This window comes from Gopherus evgoodei, chromosome 1 (assembly GCF_007399415.2).
Source record: "Gopherus evgoodei ecotype Sinaloan lineage chromosome 1, rGopEvg1_v1.p, whole genome shotgun sequence".
Taxonomy (NCBI): domain Eukaryota; kingdom Metazoa; phylum Chordata; order Testudines; family Testudinidae; genus Gopherus; species Gopherus evgoodei.
In genome coordinates this window covers 27,579,274-27,598,786 of record NC_044322.1, presented here as the reverse complement: position 1 = coordinate 27,598,786, position 19,513 = coordinate 27,579,274, and positions in this window count along the sequence as shown.

The window sequence follows — 19,513 nt, the reverse complement described above, 5'->3', positions numbered from 1 at the left end:
TAGTCCCAGCTCAGTTGGTGCAGGGCTTGGGTGCCTATAGGCTAAGGAAGGGAGGAGTCCAGTTCACTTCATAGACTCACAGATTTTAAGTCCAGAAAGGACCATCATGATCATCTAGTCTATCACATTGCAGTTGACAGAACCTCACTCACCCACTTCTGTAGTAGACCCTTAACCTCTGGTGTAGTTACTGAGTCCTCAGATCATGAGTTAAAGACTTCAAGTTACAGAGACTTCACCATTTGCACTAGTTTAAACCTGAAGTGACCTGTGCCCCATGCTGCAGAAGAAGACACCCAGGGTCTCTGCCACACTGACCCTGTGAAAAAATTCCTTCCTGACCCCAAATATGTCTGAGGGTCCAGAGCAGAAGAGGAGAGGGGTATGGGTGGGAATAGAGCAGTCTGCCTGCAGGTTAAATGGCTGGGGGGTCCTTGGAAAATTCTTACCTGTTGTGATTCCAGGAGAGGCTGATGTATAGGGCTCCAGGCTTAGGTAGCAGCCTGCCACCACAAGCTTTTCTGCTCTACTCCAGTGGTTCTCAGCTCAGCCCAGTCCCTGCCCTCCCCAAAGCACCATCTAGCCTTGTGGTGCATGGGAGAATGTGGAGAGGGATCCAAGCTACAGAGGGAGAATGATCAGCCAAAAAAACCCCATACAACTAAAAGGGGATAAAAATGAGGCACAGATAAGGAAAAATGAGAGAAAAACTAAGGAGAGAGCGAAACAACTATGTGAGGACATGGTATTTCGGAGACATATGTGGTAGCTCCCACAACACCAAAATAGGTTAGGAGGCATTGCTTTAAACAAATGGAGCCAATAGCAGCAAGTATGCTAATATATTTGTCTCAAGGCTTGTCTTCACTGCATGGTTAGCTCCAGCTATAACAAATATTGTTCCTAACTTGACTTCTATCCACACACAAAAGTCTGTAGTTTGAGTAAAATGGTGCTTTAATCTTGAGATAGCAGGCCCAGTGGGGAAGGAGGCGGGTTTCCAGGACAGAGGCTCCTCAAGCCAATCCACCACCCTAGACAAAACTTCAGTGTGCTGCCCTCTTCCCACCTCCTTAGAAGTTTGCAACAGGCACCCACTCATCATCTTCCCCCCACAACCTTCCTGCCTCCCCAGCTCAGCCCACATACACTATCTGGCCCCTAGGATGTGACACCTCCGAATAAGCCCCTAGTAACCTCCACCTGGCTCCCACTCTGCCCCCATATCTTTCTGGATGAGCCCCTTCCTGTCAGGCCCATAGCACAGGGCAAGTCCAGAGCAGGACCCACAGTGCCAGGCATGGAGTAGAAGATGTGGGCTGGGTGCCAACATGGAGCTGAAGCAACAGCAGTGCCTGCAGTGCCACCAAGAGCAACCCCTAGCTGCTCAGTGCCTCAGCCAAAGCCACAATCTCACTTGTGGTGGGGGCAGGGAGTGGCTGAGGTCTGAGGAGCAGGCGGGAGCACTTCTCTGGCACGTTAGTTGGAGGCCACTTTCTGATCCTTTGAGCCCCAGCTGGTGGCCATCCCATCTCCCAGGTAGCCCCACCAGCCTCATCCCCTGCAACCACAATGAAAGGAAACCAGGGAGGTCCCAGCATGTGTGGCCCTCAGAAATCTGCCTCCCTAGGCAGCTGCCTACCTTGCTTATGCCCAGAGCATCCTCTGGGCAGGGAAGCTGAAACTCAGTAGAGACAGTACAGTAATGCACTGGGGATGCAAGTAGCTCAAGTCACAGCAACACATTGCTAATCCAATGATTCTGTGCTGCTAATTCAATCATTCTGAGTAGCTCAAGTGTTGTTTCACTGGATGGTTTTGGTCACTCGAGATAGTACACTGGAGTTCAAGCTAGCCTAATTCAAGCTAACTGTTGCAATGAAGAAGTGCCCCTGGAGTGCACAAGCCCCTTGTGTGGAAGAACTGCACTGAGCCTGCTGTCTTGGCACATGCTGTAGACACACAAACATGGTTAACACACAAATTGGGTTTTGAAAGAAAAGCTGCTGCCTGGACACACCTCCACAGTGTTCGGGGTAACCCCAGTTAGATCAGAGCATCATGAACTGATTACAAAAACAGTGGTACTTTAGCACAGACAAGGCCATTAATATCAGTGACTGCCTCCGGCCAAAATTTCATTCAAGAGACTCTTCCCTGTCTTCCACTAGCTGCCCAGACAATACAGCCATCCACAAGATCTGCTTTGCTATGGAAGTGCTAACACCTGCAGGATGGGGAGCAACTCAAAAGCTGCTGCGTGTCTCTTGGACCCTGCTTCCTCTTCAAACCCACCCCTTTATACACACACACAACAACTGCCCTGTCAACACAGGAGCACAGCCATTCACATCAATTGTATGTGCAGAGGGTGAATGTTCCCACCACTTAGTCTATAGAGTAATTTGCTATAGCAAAGAACCCCAGGAGTTGTTTTAATCATCTTTCTCTTCTGTCCTCCCCATACTTAGGCCTTCTCTGTGCTGCAATTTATCCCCATGTCTGTGCATGGTTTCCAAGAGTTGTGTTGCTAGGCACTATATTGGAGACTATTCTAAACTGACCTCCATCATCATGTCAGCTAACATAATTCTTGACAACCGTAGTCAAGATTGTACCATGCTAAACATGGTTGTTACCAACATATTAGCTGACACTATGCTGAACGCATTTTAGCAGTCAATGTAGACCTGCTCCAGGAGGAAATGATGATTTTTTTTAAAATAAAAAGCCTAATTGCCTTGTTCCATCCTGCCTCACTTTACATCTTGGGGAACACTAGCTATAGAGCCTTGTTGCACCATTCCCATTCCATCTTTTGAAAACTGCTGCCCTCACTTGAGAGCATGGGGAGTTTGGAGATGTGGCGTGATAGGGACAAGGACATTGGAGAACAAATGCTAGTATAAGTCCACCTGAGCTACTCAAATGTTCAAGATAAGCTCTGTGTCCCTATGTCACAGGAAACATTAATTGCATAGAAAACATCAGTATCAAGCAATTACTTACAAAGTTTATGAACTTGTTTTGGCCCCTTTAAAGATCTGTTTTACAACTCTTTGTCCACTTGAACTGTTTGTTAAAAGATTAATAGTCTGTTCCTGGGGGGCGGGAAATGCCATGAAAAGCTTTTATAGTCACTTAATTTAATTAGGATTTTAGACTTTAGAATTTATATTGGTCACAAGTAATATAAATATTAGACAAAAGGCTGAGTTAGAAACAAACATACAACAAATGAACAAGACAAGTCAGATAATTAACCATCTAAATTTGTAGTCTCTTTGCTTGCGATATTACTCTGCCCTCTGAACATTATTCCAGTAATAGTCTGCCATCAAGGCAGTAAGCATCATCAGAGGTGGAGAATAAGGAGTAACAAATGTAGCTACCGTATTTCAAAAAGTCTGACCTAGAGCTACACAAGGTCAGTGGATAAGACTATCCTGTGATATCTTAAAACAGTTTTAAAGGTTGCCCTGGACATTTCCAAGGTCTCAGTGCTGCAGCAGACTTCCCTGGGGTTCTCTGTGGGTACAGGGATTTGCACATGTATATATTTCCATGCGTATACTCCCGTTGTTACCTGAATGGAAACCTGTACATTATTTTAAATCCTATCCTTGAAAAATCCCAACCACTTCAGTTATATTTATCTCTGGGAATTTTTTGTATAATTTGTTATGTTTTTCTTTTCTGTACACTTGTATTTTTTCTTTCAATTTTAAAAAATTCTGTAAAAAGTTGTATATTTACCACAATTTATTGGGAAAAAATAAGGGCTGAGATCTTGGGATTTTAAGAAATCTAGTTGCCATAATGAAAAGTGAAAAACTCATAAATATGGTTTTTAAAAAGGGACATTTTTTGCTACCCCCAAATAACCTTTTTCATATGCATATAGTTCCCCATTCATATGCCACTACCTGTTAGGCAAGTCACTTCTTTCACATCTACCTGGAAGACATCTTTCTTCCAGCTCCTCTATGAATGTGTTGTACAGCACTGGTCCCAGTACAGATCTTTGGGAGTCCCCACTATTTACCTCTCTCCACTGTGAAAACTGAACGTTTAATCCTATGTTCTGTTTCTTGTCTGTTAACCTGTTACTGATCCATGAGAGGACCTTCTCTCTTCTCCCATGACTCCTTACTTGGCTTAAGAGCCTTTGGTGAGGGACCTTGTCAAAGACTTTCTGACAGTTCAGGCACACTATATCCACTGAATCTCCCTTGTCCACTTGTTTGTTGACACCATAAAATAATTCTATTGATCGATAAAGCATGATTTCCCCAAGGTTGTGTTGTTGACTCTTCCCCAACAAAGTGCATTCATCCATGTGCCTGATAGCTCAGTGGTTTGAGCACTGGCCTGCTAAATCCAGGATTGTGAGTTCAATCCTTGAAGGGGGCATTTAGGGATCTGGGGGGAAAAAATCTGTCTGGGGATTGGTCCTGCTTTGAGCAGGGGGTTGGACTAGATGATCTCCTGAGGTCCCTTCCAACCCTAATAGTCTATGATTCTATGTAGATTGCTTCAGAGCCTCACTATGTCATGCTACAGTCATCTCAGAGTATCATTCCACACAAACTCTGCCAGCTGAACAAAATGGGTCTAATTCTTTGTTGCCTTGTACATTGTGTACTCATTTACACCACTGCAACATGAGTGCAAGTCAGAATAGCAGCATTTCACTTTGCATCGATGCAACTGAGTCCACAAGGTGAAAGGCAGTGGCGAGTGAGGCACAATGCCTTTGCAGCACTCCTAGGAGGTAAGAGGTCAGGGTGGAGAACAAGATGCATTACTGTAGTCTTATCACAAGGCCACTGGGGTGGTTCCATTTTCTCTTATCTGTGAACAGTACACTGCAGTTTCATAATCTCTTTAACAGAGTTCAAATTCTGCTAACAATTTCAATACTGTTACTCACACTGTGTTATACATAAAATATTCATTACAAAATCCAACAAGAGACATAATTTTGCCACATCTATTACACACTTTAGCTCAGCTCTATTTATCTGTCCTATGCCACAAAAGCTTTAGTATCAAGAGCTGCTGAATTCTTCAACTCAAGTCTTCAGTTACTGGGTTATTGCGGCCCTAGGCGTACTATGGGTTTATACAGAGAATTATGGATTCATATGTAGAGAATGGGATAGGCCCAGTGTCATATTATTAATGTTTTTGTTGCACAAACAGAGCACAATTGACACTCCCATTCAAAGGGCCGGTTTGATAATCACACTGACACATAAGGCAAACGTGACTCCAGATAAAAGACAGGTTAAATTCAGTGCTTTAAGACACTACTAGACCAAGGCAAGGAAAACAATGCTGTCACAAATGTCAGACAACCAACTCATGCCATGTTAATTCCAGACTTGGTGAAAAACCACCTAATTCTAATTTAACGGCAGAAAGGAAAGCTCAGCAATTCAAGTTTGACAAAATATATAATGTAGTCAGAGCATAAAGAGCATTTCTCATCCATGGATATCAAAACAGTTTACAGACCTGGGTAAGCATGTGAGGCTGAATTAATGATTTGTTTATCTATGTGTTTACATGGCCATCAGCATCATAGTATTTGATCATCTCACAAACATTAGTGAATTTATGTTTGCAGCACTCCAGTAGGGTAAGGAAATAATATCCCCACTATACAGATAGGGAACCAAGGTAGATTATATGATTCTGCCAAGGTTGCAAAGGAAATCAGTGGCTGAGTGAGAATTGAACCCAGGTCTTTTCAGGTCAACCACTCTTATCTGTAGATGGTCTGAATGCATGGTTGGATTTTGTTATGGGATTGGGAAGGCTGGATTGACTTTCTGTATTTAAATTTGTGTAATAATATTTACATTGACTTAGAGATGCTGAGGACTAATGGATAAGCACATTGTCATTTTTAGAATCGGAAATAAACAGATGGGGAAACTGAGGAACAAAGAAGTTCAGTGGCCAAGATCAAGAGCAGTTGCTTCTATAGGCCAACACCTAGCTTCCCAGGCTCCCTCCAGCCCAAACATGTTTTCCCTGTATCTGGATAATCCTGACTCCTTTTTTCTATTTACTGTAAGATTGAGAGTTGTAGGATGGGGCTAGCATAATTCTTGGAATCAAGGTATTTTATCCCCTTCCTGTTCTAAAATATGTAAACTGCACTATAGCATCTTAGTAGTGGAGACATGTACAGACAAAAAGGTGGAAAAATTAGTCTCATTTTGTTAGTAAAAGAAGCAAATCATGCAGTATTGAGATCTGGTTTCCATGGCTGTCTCCCATGAATGTGCAATAGATTTTCATGTGGGAAATGCACTTTCTTTGAACTCTAGCCCTCTTCTACTCTATGTCTTTTTTTGTTTGTTTCTTTAATTCACATTGTTTCTGATGCCTTAAAGGGACAACAGGGTAGCCTTCCTGTTGATAGTGTAATAGCTATACATTTCCATGGACAATAACCTAGTGGGTAACTTGTTTTCAGTTTCTGAGCTCTAATCCTGGTTGGCTTGTATTCTTCTTTTTCATAGCATTTTAACACTTTGAATGCCAGCATTTTCATAGAATGTATGGATATAAATGCCTCCATATGCTGTAATTCAAAACATGCCACCTATACTATAAAACCCAGTTTTAAAAGAAGCAGTTCAACCATCTAAAGATATTAAGTAAGACAATTAGAGTACATTGGTACCCCCTCCTAAAGTTCATTAACCCACAGGAAGAATAGCGTAGGAGCTGTGAATTTATGAAGAATAGCACAGAATGCTATGATGTAAAATCATCTGAGCTATGCTTGGTATCTTTTATTTATATCTCAGCTTGTAATATGGGGAATTGGGAAGCCTAGTACATATCTAGAGGGGGAAGATAGCTATATAAATGACCTAGAGGTACTATATCTAGAGAATGGAGGCCACCTAACACCTGGAGTTCTAAAAATAATCATAGAAGTTGGAGATAAAAATAAAGCATATTTTATTATGTATTTTCCCAACTCTCTGCCAATGCAAGGCTGAGAAAGAAAGACCAAGTTGTGTTTTGTGTAATTTGACCATTTCATTGACTCTTTCCTCCTTCACCTCACTAAATTACAAGAATTTGACCATCTTGTAAAACAAAGACAAGGAGAAATATATGTGCGTAACATATTTGTAGTTACAGTATTGCAGCTCAAATGCTAGCAAAATCTTCCAAATTGTGAGCTCTTGGGGCCTTCAGTATCCATATTCTGTGCCTTTTACAAGATTAGACAGATTAGGCCTGATTTTAAATCCCACTGAAGTCCATGGAAAGACCTCATTTGATTTTTGTGAGCTTCTGAGTCAGATCCATTGTTTACACTTACACAGGGTTCCAGTTCTAAACCATTGTGCATGTTGTCTTTTCACAAAGATTATTTTTATTTTTAAAGTTGGAAGTGAAACTATAATCACTTATGAGTATGAAGAGAGTGGAAAATACATATTTCCCTATTATAAAAGTATTCTTGCAATATTTACTTTCAATGATGCTTAAGCTACCGGAGGCAGAGAGTTGAGTGTTGTTGACTGCTGTGGTGAAACTTGGTTTTCATGTGACAGAATTGTGAGCCTTAGAAAAAGTCACACTTCATGCAGGCACACTACAGTGAGTGATTTGTTTCTTCATTTTTAAAACAAAAGGTTTCTGCCTCCTTCAATACATGTTTTGTAAGGTAAAAGCTGCACAGCTCTTATCACCCACCAAGCGGTCTTTCTCCTGCAACTCACTCCATTGTGCAGGAGAGGGACCTGGTGATCAGTTATGTTTACATTGCTGTGCATGCCCTGTTTGGGCATTCAGATAACCAGTTCTATTTTATGCAAAACATTATTGTACAAACAAGCAAAAAGAACCACAATCATACAGTACTGAGATAACAGAAGTATGGAAAAAACAGCTTGAGGTCTAAGTGAAACAAAAATGCCCCTGACGTAACAATGTCATCTAAGTGGTAGAAAGATATTCTAACCACATAATTTAGATGCTTCTCAAAAGAGAGGATAGGATATAAAATAGCCTCCTGGTTCCATATTGCTGAGGCAGAGAGATGTGATAGAACCCAGACATGGCAGATGTGTAAACAGCAACATTCTCCAATACCAGTGACACTGCCACCAGCACCAGTGTTGTCAAACTTGCATCTTTAAGGAACAAACACCAAGATCATGGATTCATACCTACTGTGTGATGGTCACTGCTCATGGGTTCAGTGCTGAATGCTAAGAGTGTTGTGGGCATCGAACTTGACATATCTCCTTCTATTGCACCTGTGGCTGCCATGTATCACACACTCGTCCTTTTTAACAGGAAACTTCTATCCATTGCCTCCCTTGATTTATTCCGTAAATACCAGTTTTGAACATGTTATCTATTACCCTCTTCCTTCCCTATAAGACTAATGTCCATGCCTGGGCCTCACTTGTTATGTCATAAGAGTGTGCTGTAGTTTACATGCTGGATCTTGGGCCTTTGAGATGGGGGCCACAAATGTATTGGATCCAGCCATGCTGGCTCTTCAGCAAGAGTGGGATTACTACCACTGCATGGCCAGTTACACAGAACTTTTCATCCATTTTTTTCCCCATCTCCTCCCATCTTTCTTTCTTTCTTTCTTATATTGGCACTTGGCTTTCTGTCTTCCTCCACTGACAGTTTTGCACCCTGATCCATAACCTCAATGACTTCAAATTCCATGTTCACTGCTAGTCAAAGCATTAGCCTCCAATCTCCTCATTCCTACCTCCCCAATGTGGAGGCATTGTAGCATAATGGATAGACCATTAGACAAAGACACAGGAGATGTGGGTAGTACTTTCAGCCTGGCCAGTGGCCTGCTGTATGACTTTGGGCAAGTCACTTCACCTCTCTGTGATTCAGTTTCCCCATCTGTAAAATGGTGGTAATGATGCTTATCTCCTACATAAATGCTAAGGATTATTTGTATTTCACCTTCACCCCTAGGTTGTAAACTCTTTGGGTCAAGGACCATCTTTCTGTTGTGTGTGTACAACACATCGCACAATGGAAGGGGGGGGAGCTCTAAATAGTATGACAACATAAATTATAACAAACACCCTGCATCAACTCGTCCAGTCTACCATGTCTTTACAAAACTTTGCATCTTCTCCTGGACTTGGCATGAATTAATCACATATCCTACTAACAGTAATCTTTCTGCTACAATCTAAACTAGTTTTTGATATTCAGAAATGTTTAATTTCCCCAGGAGAAAGTGTCATCTACACCTACTCTGAAAAAGGTTAGAAAACACAGTGGTGAAGACTCTAAAGCCTGGCCTACAATAACATTGCCACCATTGCTAGCACTAGTGGAGTTGCACCAGTTCTAGGCTGATGATGAGAGAATTGCTAAAAATTATTACTTTGTGTACAAGTGTAGTGGCTGTCTCATGTATCTGTGCCTTTGCCACTTCAGTGAGAGCACAGAATAGATGTGAGTCAGGCCACTAATTTAAAAGATAATATAAATTATTTTTAATGTTGTATGATTGAAGTATGACCACGTATATAATTGTAACCCTTCTGCCAGGTGAAGCCAGCAGCAACCAAGGCTGGTTCAATATCCAGGGGTTCCTTTTCAACAATACAACACAAAACCAGCTCGAGCCCCCACCCAGTAACTTGGGAAAATTACACACCAATCTGGGCACCTCTAAGAGGCACGTCCCCACTCGCAAGCACAGAGTCTGAGTGTAGAAAAGAAACTTTTAATGAAAGGAGGGAAGTCACCCAACATTAACTAGGGAAAATGCCGCAGGCGGGATTCATAATAAAACTGTGAGCGGGACACCCACCCCAGAGTGTGTGGGGCAGTGCCTTCTGCCTCAGTTTCTTGAGTTCTACTACCAAAAGTTCCTTTTCTGCACCTCTCTCTGCTCTCTCACCATACCCTACTCACAGTGGTTATCCTTGGTCAGTGAGGACCCAGGGTTCAGAGGCACTTGTGTGTGAATTCACCTCCCACCCAGGAAAGAAGGTACCTTGCTTGCTCTGCCATCTGAGCACTTGCTCTGGCTTGCCCCCCGCAACCGTGGTTCCTCGCTGCTTGCCAGCCACTTGTTGCACTCCTGTGGCCAACTGTCAGTTACCTTCTGCTACCACCTGCCTCTCTGCTGTGACCATTGCAGATCAGTCTCTAAGTGATTTTTAGCTTTTAGCAGGCTGGGCAGAAACACTGTCCTGCCATAAGTGACTTCAGCTCTCATTTAAGCACTTAAAACAGGTGTCGGCAACCTTTCAGAAATGGTGTGCCGAGTCTTCATTCATTCACTCTAATTTAAGGTTTTGCATGCCAGTGATACATTTTAACGTTCTTAGAAGGTCTCTTTCTATAAGTCTATAATATATAACTAAACTATTGTTGTATGTAAAGTAAATAAGGTTTTTAAAATGTTTAAGAAGCTTCATTTAAAATTAAATAAAATGCAGAGCCCTCTAAACCGGTGGCCAGGACCCAGGTAACGTGAGTGCCACTGAAAATCAGCTCGCATGCCGCCTTCGGCACTCATGCCATAGGTTGCCTACCCCTGACTTAAAATAACAAAGACTCCTAATGGAGTCTATTTAGTTCTATCTTTGAACAGTGGGGAGAAACAGGCTAAACAAAACTGCAGACCCTTAGGAAGGGCCCTCCTAGCTGGGATACCTGTCCCCACCCCTCTTACTTTCACAGGGGTTTGGCATTTGAGCCACTAGCTTAACGAGGTTCTTTCAACTGAAGGTAAACCCCTCATTTGGGACAGGTTAAGCACAGTTCTGCTCTGCTTTATTCATACAATAAATACAACAACACTGATAACAGCATTTCACTACCCCTGCATTCAGTATTACTAAAGTGATTTGTAACCCAACACCAGCCGAAGTTGATCACTTGGAACCACACCATTCTATCTGCTTGATATCTAAGCATAGTAGGTGTGTTCATGTAAATACGGTTTGCTCCTGAGGTCTCTCCCCATCCCAGCTAGCTGCCAGAGGAGAGTTAATTCAGACTCTGCTTACTTAATTAATATTTCCACTGTTAGGCGATTGCAGCAAATCTTGTACGAAATATATCATGTAAGGTGTTAATGGAGACATTATGATTTGCTAAATAAGATTATCCTGTTTATATGCATGTATCATTTCTGTACCTGACGTTACAAATATTGTCTATATACCTGTATCACCTGGGGTAGCAGCAACAAGGTAGCTTACATCCAGTCTAGCTAGCACATTGTGAATAGACTTTTCAAGTTTGATTGCCCCTTAAGGACAATTGTGCGCCATAGAAGAAACTCATTCTTCCCAGATAAGTCTTCCTGTGGATGCCTTAGTAGGGATATGGCCAATGGCTGCCCCTGTAAATTAGCAAGCCCTATAGGGCATGTGACATGCCCATGTGACCCTGGACTTCATCTTGTGCCAGTAATTTTCTACAAACTGTGCTGTGAGCTTTCTTTGGGAAAATAAAATTCCAAGCACCTAGCTGAGGATATCAAAGACCCTTGAAACATCTCCATGTTGTCTCTTTCCAGCTCTGATTCTCTGGACTGTGGATTTTCAACTAAAAGGAGCATAATGATTATGGCAGTGTTTCTCAAACTGTGGGTCATGACCCCAAAGTGGGTCATGACCCCATTTTAAAGTAGTAACCAGGGCTGGCTCAGACTTGCTGGGGTTTGGGGCAAAGCCAAAGCCCAAGCCCCACCACCCGAGACCGAAGCTGAAGCCTGAGCCCCACCGCCCAGGGCTGAAGCCAAAGCCCACGGGCTTCATCCCTTGGTGGGAGGGCTCAGGTTACAGGCTCCCTCCAGGATGGTAGAGCTTGGGCTTTGGCCCAGCCACCCAGGGCAGCTGGGCTCAGGCTTTAGTCCCCTCTCCTGGGTTTGAGTAATAATTTTTGTTGTCAGAAGAGGTACAATTAAGTTTGAGAAACCCTGGACTATGGACTGAGGCCCTTCCAATATTTTGAAGTTACCAGAGACTTTGCAAGCCAGCAGTTTGTAACAAAGCTGCTACAAACCTGATACAAGAACATTGCCATGACTGTACATAGATGATCTATTAACCATTTTAACTCTCCTTCTTTTCTTTATTAACAAATCTTTAGATTTTCATTACTAAAGGATTGGCAGCAGCATGATTATTGGGGAAAATCTGAGTTATATATTGACCTGTCTATGTGCCTGATCTCTTGAGATCAGATGAACTCTTTGTTTGATTAAATTGGTTTCAATAACCACTCATCATAAAGTCTAGTGCCTAGGTGGTGAAATAAGGGCTGGAATGCCTAAGGAGACTGCATTTTTGACTTCTTGTTAACTAGTGTGGTGAGACAGAAGTCTGCCCTATTTCTCAGCAGTTTGTCCTGAATCTGGTATTCTCAGCTGTGACCCACTGAGGCATGGCGACAAATATATCCTTCCTTTTTATATAATCCTTTCCCATTTGTTGGATTCAAATTAATCTCCTGTTTCTTTAATTACAGCAAGGCCAACATGTGTGTAGTATATCACATGACTAAAGTGATAGCACAGCCCCCAAATGTAAAACTTAAGACAAATTAAAATAAAGAACAGCAATTGTTTTAATGGTCTCCTTTTTAAAAATGCATGCATGTGTTTAATGCCCTGGAAAAGTAACTTTATTATTTAGTCACAAAACCTGTACAGTACTCAGGGATAGTGGTTGATTCTTCACTCCATTGTGCCTCAGCCTAAGGATGAGACAGTGTGTCCTCTGAAATAAGGCATTCAGATGATGAAGATTGAGCATTCCAAAACAAAGCCAGAATCTTAAAGCATTGGTATAAGCAAACTGACTTTTCATGGTAACCATCAAAAACAGAACTAGAGGATTTTCAAAGTGAAAAGACTGAAAGGATTGCTAATCAAAGATGACAACTTAGAATGGTTTTCAGTCGTCATTAGAAGGAGAACTTCTTTATCAGACAACTCATATTTAATTAAAAGATAGGGGATTGGGTTCTGCTCAGTGTTACTCTAGTGTCAATCTTATATAAGCGAGAGTAAACTCCAGTCTATTATTCAGAGGGATTGAATTTAAAAAGCAGTTGAATGAGTTGTTCCAAGTAAAACTCTTTCTAAAAAGTAGTTTTTATGTGAAGATTCTTACAATCTTCTTTCATGTTATTGCATGAGTCTCTGATTCTTTGCAGCTCATCTGTTCTTAATATTTTTAACAGAAACTAAATATGATGCCACTAGCATAAAACTGGGATTAAGTGAAGAGTGAGCAGACTGTGTCCTTCATCAAAAAACCTAGGAGGAGAAAAATATAGAAACATATGATATGGAAGTAGAACTGTTTCTAAACACAGCTGAATGTTTTTGCAAAGTTTCTATGAGGTTCTATCAATTCTTTCAGATGTTTCTTTCATAAATAAAGAACTCTTGCATGAATAATGCATAATGGCACTCTAAAACTAAACTGTTTCATTCTCATTATAGAGGTAAAGAATGTCTGAGAAATTCTGATCATTCTTTACTACTTAGGGACATATTATTCTTGACACATACTATAATTTACAAATGTGTCTGTAGTAGTTAACATTAAGAAGAAAACATTTCTCTAACAGGCACATAAACATCTTCTGACGAAAGTATAGTAATAAGTACTGCAATACTTTTGCATAGGAGGAGAGATAGCTCAGTGGTTTATGCATTGGCCTGCTAAACCCAGGATTGTGAGTTCAATCCTCAAGGGGGCCATTTAGGAAACTAGGGTAAAAATCTGTCTAGGAGTTGAACTAGATGACTTCCTGAGGTTCCTTCCAACCTTGATATTCTATGAATAAGACACCTGTTGCTTTCACATTTATTTATAGGCATTTCTACAGTGCTTATCACAATATCATGGAACTCTTATTATATGTAGTCTCATCTTCCTGGAGCATTTGCTACAAAGGAAACGGTGATTTCACAGTGGAGCGGTACGCAAATAAACAGTGATTTAGAGAATATTCAAAAGAAAGATTAACCTACCAAATAATTATTCTTTTTTTAGTAGTGTGTTCTTATTTGTTTTACCATAGAAAATAAAAAGGTTAGAATCATATAATCAAGGAACATCATATAACTAAAACATCCACAACATGCTTTTTAGCTGCCTTCACTAACCAATATTTTTGTAGATTTTTTTTAAAGCCATTCATGGTAGTGAGCGAATTCTGCACAGACCCACATTTCTTTGGTTTCCGTCCTAAATCTCTGCTGATTCAGCTATGAAACTTGTAATATTCTGTAGTAATTGTATATAAAAATTTGCTGTGCCATCAAGATTTTTACTGCTTTTGGTTTATGTGCTTGAAGATTTCAGTTTTCTTTGGTACTCCAGGGCTATATTTACTCTATGAAACTATTCCTTCACAGACTCTCACACACACACAAAGAAATGGAGTCCCAACTAAATTATTTCTAACTTTACAGAGCTCTGAGCTACTTTAACACTAACACATTATGAATGCCTTCCAATCCTTCATCATCCATGTACTCAGTAACACCTTCTTCTATATGCCCCACTGAACTACATCTTTACATTCTCCTTAAAGGCAGCAAAGAATCCTGTGGCACTTTACAGACTAACAGACATTTTGGAGCATGAGCATGAGCTTTCCTGGGTGAATACCCACTTCGTCAGATGCATGCTCCAAAACGTTTGTTAGTCTATAAAGTGCCACAGGATTCTTTGCTGCTTTTACAGATCCAGACTAACACGGCTACCCTTCTGATACTACATTCTCCTTGTCACTTTCCCTCAGTGACCTGTTGCTCTTCATTGTAAGGTAACAGCACTGCCACTGTTAACAGGGTATTTCTGCAGGGAGCTAAGGATTTAATCACAACCCCCCATACTACAGATCCATCCCCCTCCCATATCTGTCACTGTGTGGGATTGACACTCCTAAAAATACTAAGGAAGCAGCTATAAAGCTTAAACAGAACAAGAATGTATTAAACAGGACCCCAAACAAGCATAATAAACCAGATATAACAATACAAAGCACTCAGATGTCAACCCCACATACTGTCTTGAAGCCAAGAATCACAAATTAACACAGGTAGGTATACAAATAAATCAAGGAGATCAATACATCACCATATCTGATGCTTTTACAGAACAAGGGCCACACACAGGTTCAGGAGCATGACAGGACCACAAGGAACACCAGGAGACAGGTACACAGGAACCATGCACAGGACCAGGAATGACAATACCACAGGATCAGGAACCACAGGTAAGCAGATCTTCTCTTGACTCATAGTCTTGGCTGGGACACAATAGGTACTGGGTTGCCACTGAGGTGGACAGCGCTGGGCGCTGTGCACATAGTCCTTATACAGAGTCTTATCTCTGGGCAGATTACATAGATCACATCACACTGTTCCTGCTTGAGATTCCTCACCTTGGACAGAAAAAGGCGAACAAGAAGGGTTAACAATATGGAGGGTAAACTACAACTCAGGCAAAATAAAATGGTGGATTGGAAAATTGACCCTACACCGCTTCCTGTTGGGCTGCTAACATCTGCAATGATGCCACTTACATTGTGTTATTTACCTGCTCTCAGGATATGTCTGCATTGTAATTAGAGGTGTGACTGCAGCACCTGCAGACACACCTGAGGTAGCTTTGAGCTAGCTGGCTCAAAAAAACACAGCAGTGAAGCCATGACAGCACAGGCTGCACAAGGCTGTCTGAGACCCTGGGTATATACTCAAGTGGCTAGCCTATGTTGCCAGCCCGACTGCCCTCAGTGGCGGTTTCATTGTTCCAAGTGAATGCTCCTGTTATAGGAGGTCATGATTATGTGGGGTCTCTAGGGTAACTTGGGCCAGTCCTATGGAGGACTCTGAAGAGGGACAATCAATACTCTTGAATCTGAGTTGGTATTAAATGGAGAGCCACTGAAGAGTGAGAGACCCTGTGGAGATGTGTTCTCAGAGGCTTGTGTTGCTCACAGTATGGGCTGCTCCATACTGAAAAAATTGCAGCTACTGCATTGTCTTTTTTAAGCTCTGTGTCTTAGCACTTAACCATAGAGAATTACATAAATGAAGCATGGAGGTCAAGAATGGTTGGACCACTGTGGCCAAGTCTGTCTGGGTGTCCAAAAACAGTGATGAGTCCCAGTGAACACAGTTGTGGAGGAACAGAAAGATGGGCCCCAGTGCAGATTTGTGGCTCCCTTCTTCAAATATTAATGAGTGTAACAGTTACTTATACACAAACATGCATGAGAGGGGGGATAGGGCTCACAGGTAAGATTCCAGATGCTCCAGCCAGATGTGAACAAGTGGAGAACATTCCCCCCAGCCAATGGGGGGAGGGAGACCAAGCTAAGCCACTCCCCCCCAAAACACACAGCTCCCCCCCGGCCCACGGGGGGCAGAGAGTAAGAGGGACAGAGGTAAAGTGAGGAGATTGGGGGTCCTGGGGATGTCATGAGGAAGGAGTTGGACATTCTGGGGGGGACTGGAAAAGGAATTGGGGCCAGAGGGGTGTGGGAGTGCAGTGGGGGATCTGGGGGAAGGAGATGGAGAATAGGGGTCCAGGACAGGAACAATAAGCCAATAGTTCCCCCAAAATATGCATCCCCCACATGGCCAATTGGAGGGCAGAGGATACAAGGATGGGGGAGATTTGGGGACCTGGGGTAAAGTGGGGGTTTTGGGGAGGGAGTTGGGGGAAGAAGGGGCTGGGACCAGAGTGGGGGAAAATCTGAGGGGCCTGGATTCAGCATGGATGGTATGCCGGGGGAAGTTGCCCAGTTGTGGAGGTCAGCACTAGGGTTATGGAAGATGAGGTGTTGCTCAGCTGCAGGGTGTGGTGTATGTTTTGAGGCTGGTGCTTACTGTGGCATCAACTGCTCTCTTCTGGCTCTTGTCTTGTGGGACTGGCTGGGTTTCTCAGCTCCAGGGTTACAGCATCACTCAGGTTTGGCCTGATCCAAATTTGTATGAATGGCTTTGAAACCTGATGCATGGGATTGCAGTGCCACATGTTCAAGTTGGGCCCAGCTGGCTGCTCAGCTCAACATAATGGAGGGGCAGCTGAGCCAAACCTGAATGGCGCTGTGACCTCGTCTGGGCCGGCTCTAGGTTTTTTGCCGCCCCAAGCAAAAAAATTTTTGGCTGCCCTCCATCCAAGCCCTGGGCTCTCCCTCCCCCCAAATGACTGTCAGCACCACACTGGGCCATTTGAGAAATCACATCAGACTTTTACCAATGGCAAACAAACAAGATATTGTCCACAAAAAAATATTTTTCGGCATGAAAGTGAATGGCTACTGTATTACCATCAATAGGGCCTATGTACTGTTTTGTTTGCAAACTTTTTGCATATAAACCTTCAACATCCTGGTTTGCTGCAGATGAATTTAGTGATGGGCGGAATACTGTTTTAATTGAACAACATGAAAATAGCACTGGTGAAGAAATGGAAAATCAAATACTGCATTATCTGTGCCAAGTTTGCAAAACAGATTTCTCAAAGTGCAGAGATCAATCTTATGACAATGCTGCCAACATGTCAGGGCATTATCAAGGAATACAGAAGAAGCTTTTAGAACAGAACAAATATGCCATATTCATACCATGTTCTGCACACTCTCTCAATTTTGTTGGCCGCAGTGCTGATGATTGTTGTCCAGTGGCAGTAAGGTTTTTCTCAACAGTACAGTTACTTTATACATTTTTCTCTGCCTCAATGCACCAATGGCCTGTTCTTAAAACATATTTGGGCAATGATTGTGTGTTGAAATCTCTTTCTAAAACTTGCTGGGAGGCACATGCAGTGGCAACAAATGCAATTCTAGAGTCCTACTCAAAGATTGTGGATGTAATAGAAGTATAGCTGAAGACTAATCACAAAAGGAAGAAACTATGAGAGGCAGAAAACATTGCAAAAAAGATGCAAGAACTAGAGTTTGTATTCAAGTTGACCATGTGGAATGAAATTTTACAACATTTACCACACAAGTCAAGCTCTCCAAGAAAAAGAATTGCATTTGAAAACACGTGCAGACCTCTGTCAATCATTAGCAGACCACTTACACATTTTGAGGAATGATTTAGAAAGATTTGAAGACATATCAAAATATATCTTGCCTGATACTAACTACAAAGAAGCCCAGTCCTGCAACCAAATCAGCAAAAAACAAGCAAATGATAGCAGTGCAACAGAAACAACATTGAATCCTAGAGACAAATTTCGCTTATCTACTTACTACGCTATAATTGATATACTTGAAGCTCATATGAAGAAAAGAAGTGAAGTGTACAAAGTAGTATCAAGTAGATTTTCTTTTCTAAACAATAGGGACTTATTTGATGAACAATAATCACAAGGTTCCCAGAAGCTAGTTGACTCATGCCCTGTTGACTTGAACATGAACCTCTGTAGAGAAATATGGCAGTTCCACTGTTATATGTGTGCAAAGTTTAATGAAACGGGAAAAATGAAATTCAGTGGCATTGATCTTTGTGACACAATATTGAAAGATGGAATACAATATGTATTTCCAAATGTAGAGATTGCACTATATATTTTTCTAACATTGTTGATTACTAACTGCTCCACAGAACGCTCTTTTTCTCAGCAGAAAAGAATAAAAAACCCTCAGAGAACAACAATGTGTCAGGACAGACTTGATTCACTTTCCCTATTGTGTATGGAAGTGGACATGCTTCATTGAGTCAGCTTCGATGAACTTATCCAGAATTTTGCAATCAGAAAATCTAGAAAGAAACTATTTTAATTTTAGCAAACATGTAAGTTTTGTCTCATTTCGAAAACTAATATTGTATTTTACGACATAGTATTGTTTTTATTTGAATTACATACGGGGAGGAGCAACCATAATCTTTTCGGTGCTTAGGGCCTCTAAAGGTCTTAATCTGGCCCTGCTAAGGACCCGACTAACCTGTTCCCAAGTCACTGTCAAGGTCTTCAAAGTGCTTCCCTGTTTTTCCCTTGATCATCTCAGTCTTTCCAGGATTTTGGTTTCAGTCAACTGCTCTTCATCCAGTAGCTTGGAACTTGTGCTCCTAAGTCACTCTAGGAGCTTTTGAAAATTTCACCTAAAGGCACCTAAATATTGATTTAGGAGCTTAATTTTAGATACTTATTTTTGAAAAATGTGACTATTTTTAGGTGGAATTGGAGGTGACCCTGGGCAAGGTTCCCAGTTAGCTAGATCACCCTGAAAGTGAGACTTGATTATTAGTCATGTGCACTATTATCCACCAGCAACCACTTTTTGACTCTCCTTTGGCATTGCATCAGAGTTTTCTTTTCACTAGATTAATATCACTTTACTCAATTCACTGCGAATTCCCTATTGGAAGATACCTTGCCAAATGTAATATTATTTCAAGACAGTTTTACATGAGAACCAGTTACTCAGGTTCTTGGTGCTAAGTCATTTTGGAATATGTAAGATGTCTATAGGCTTTGTAGTT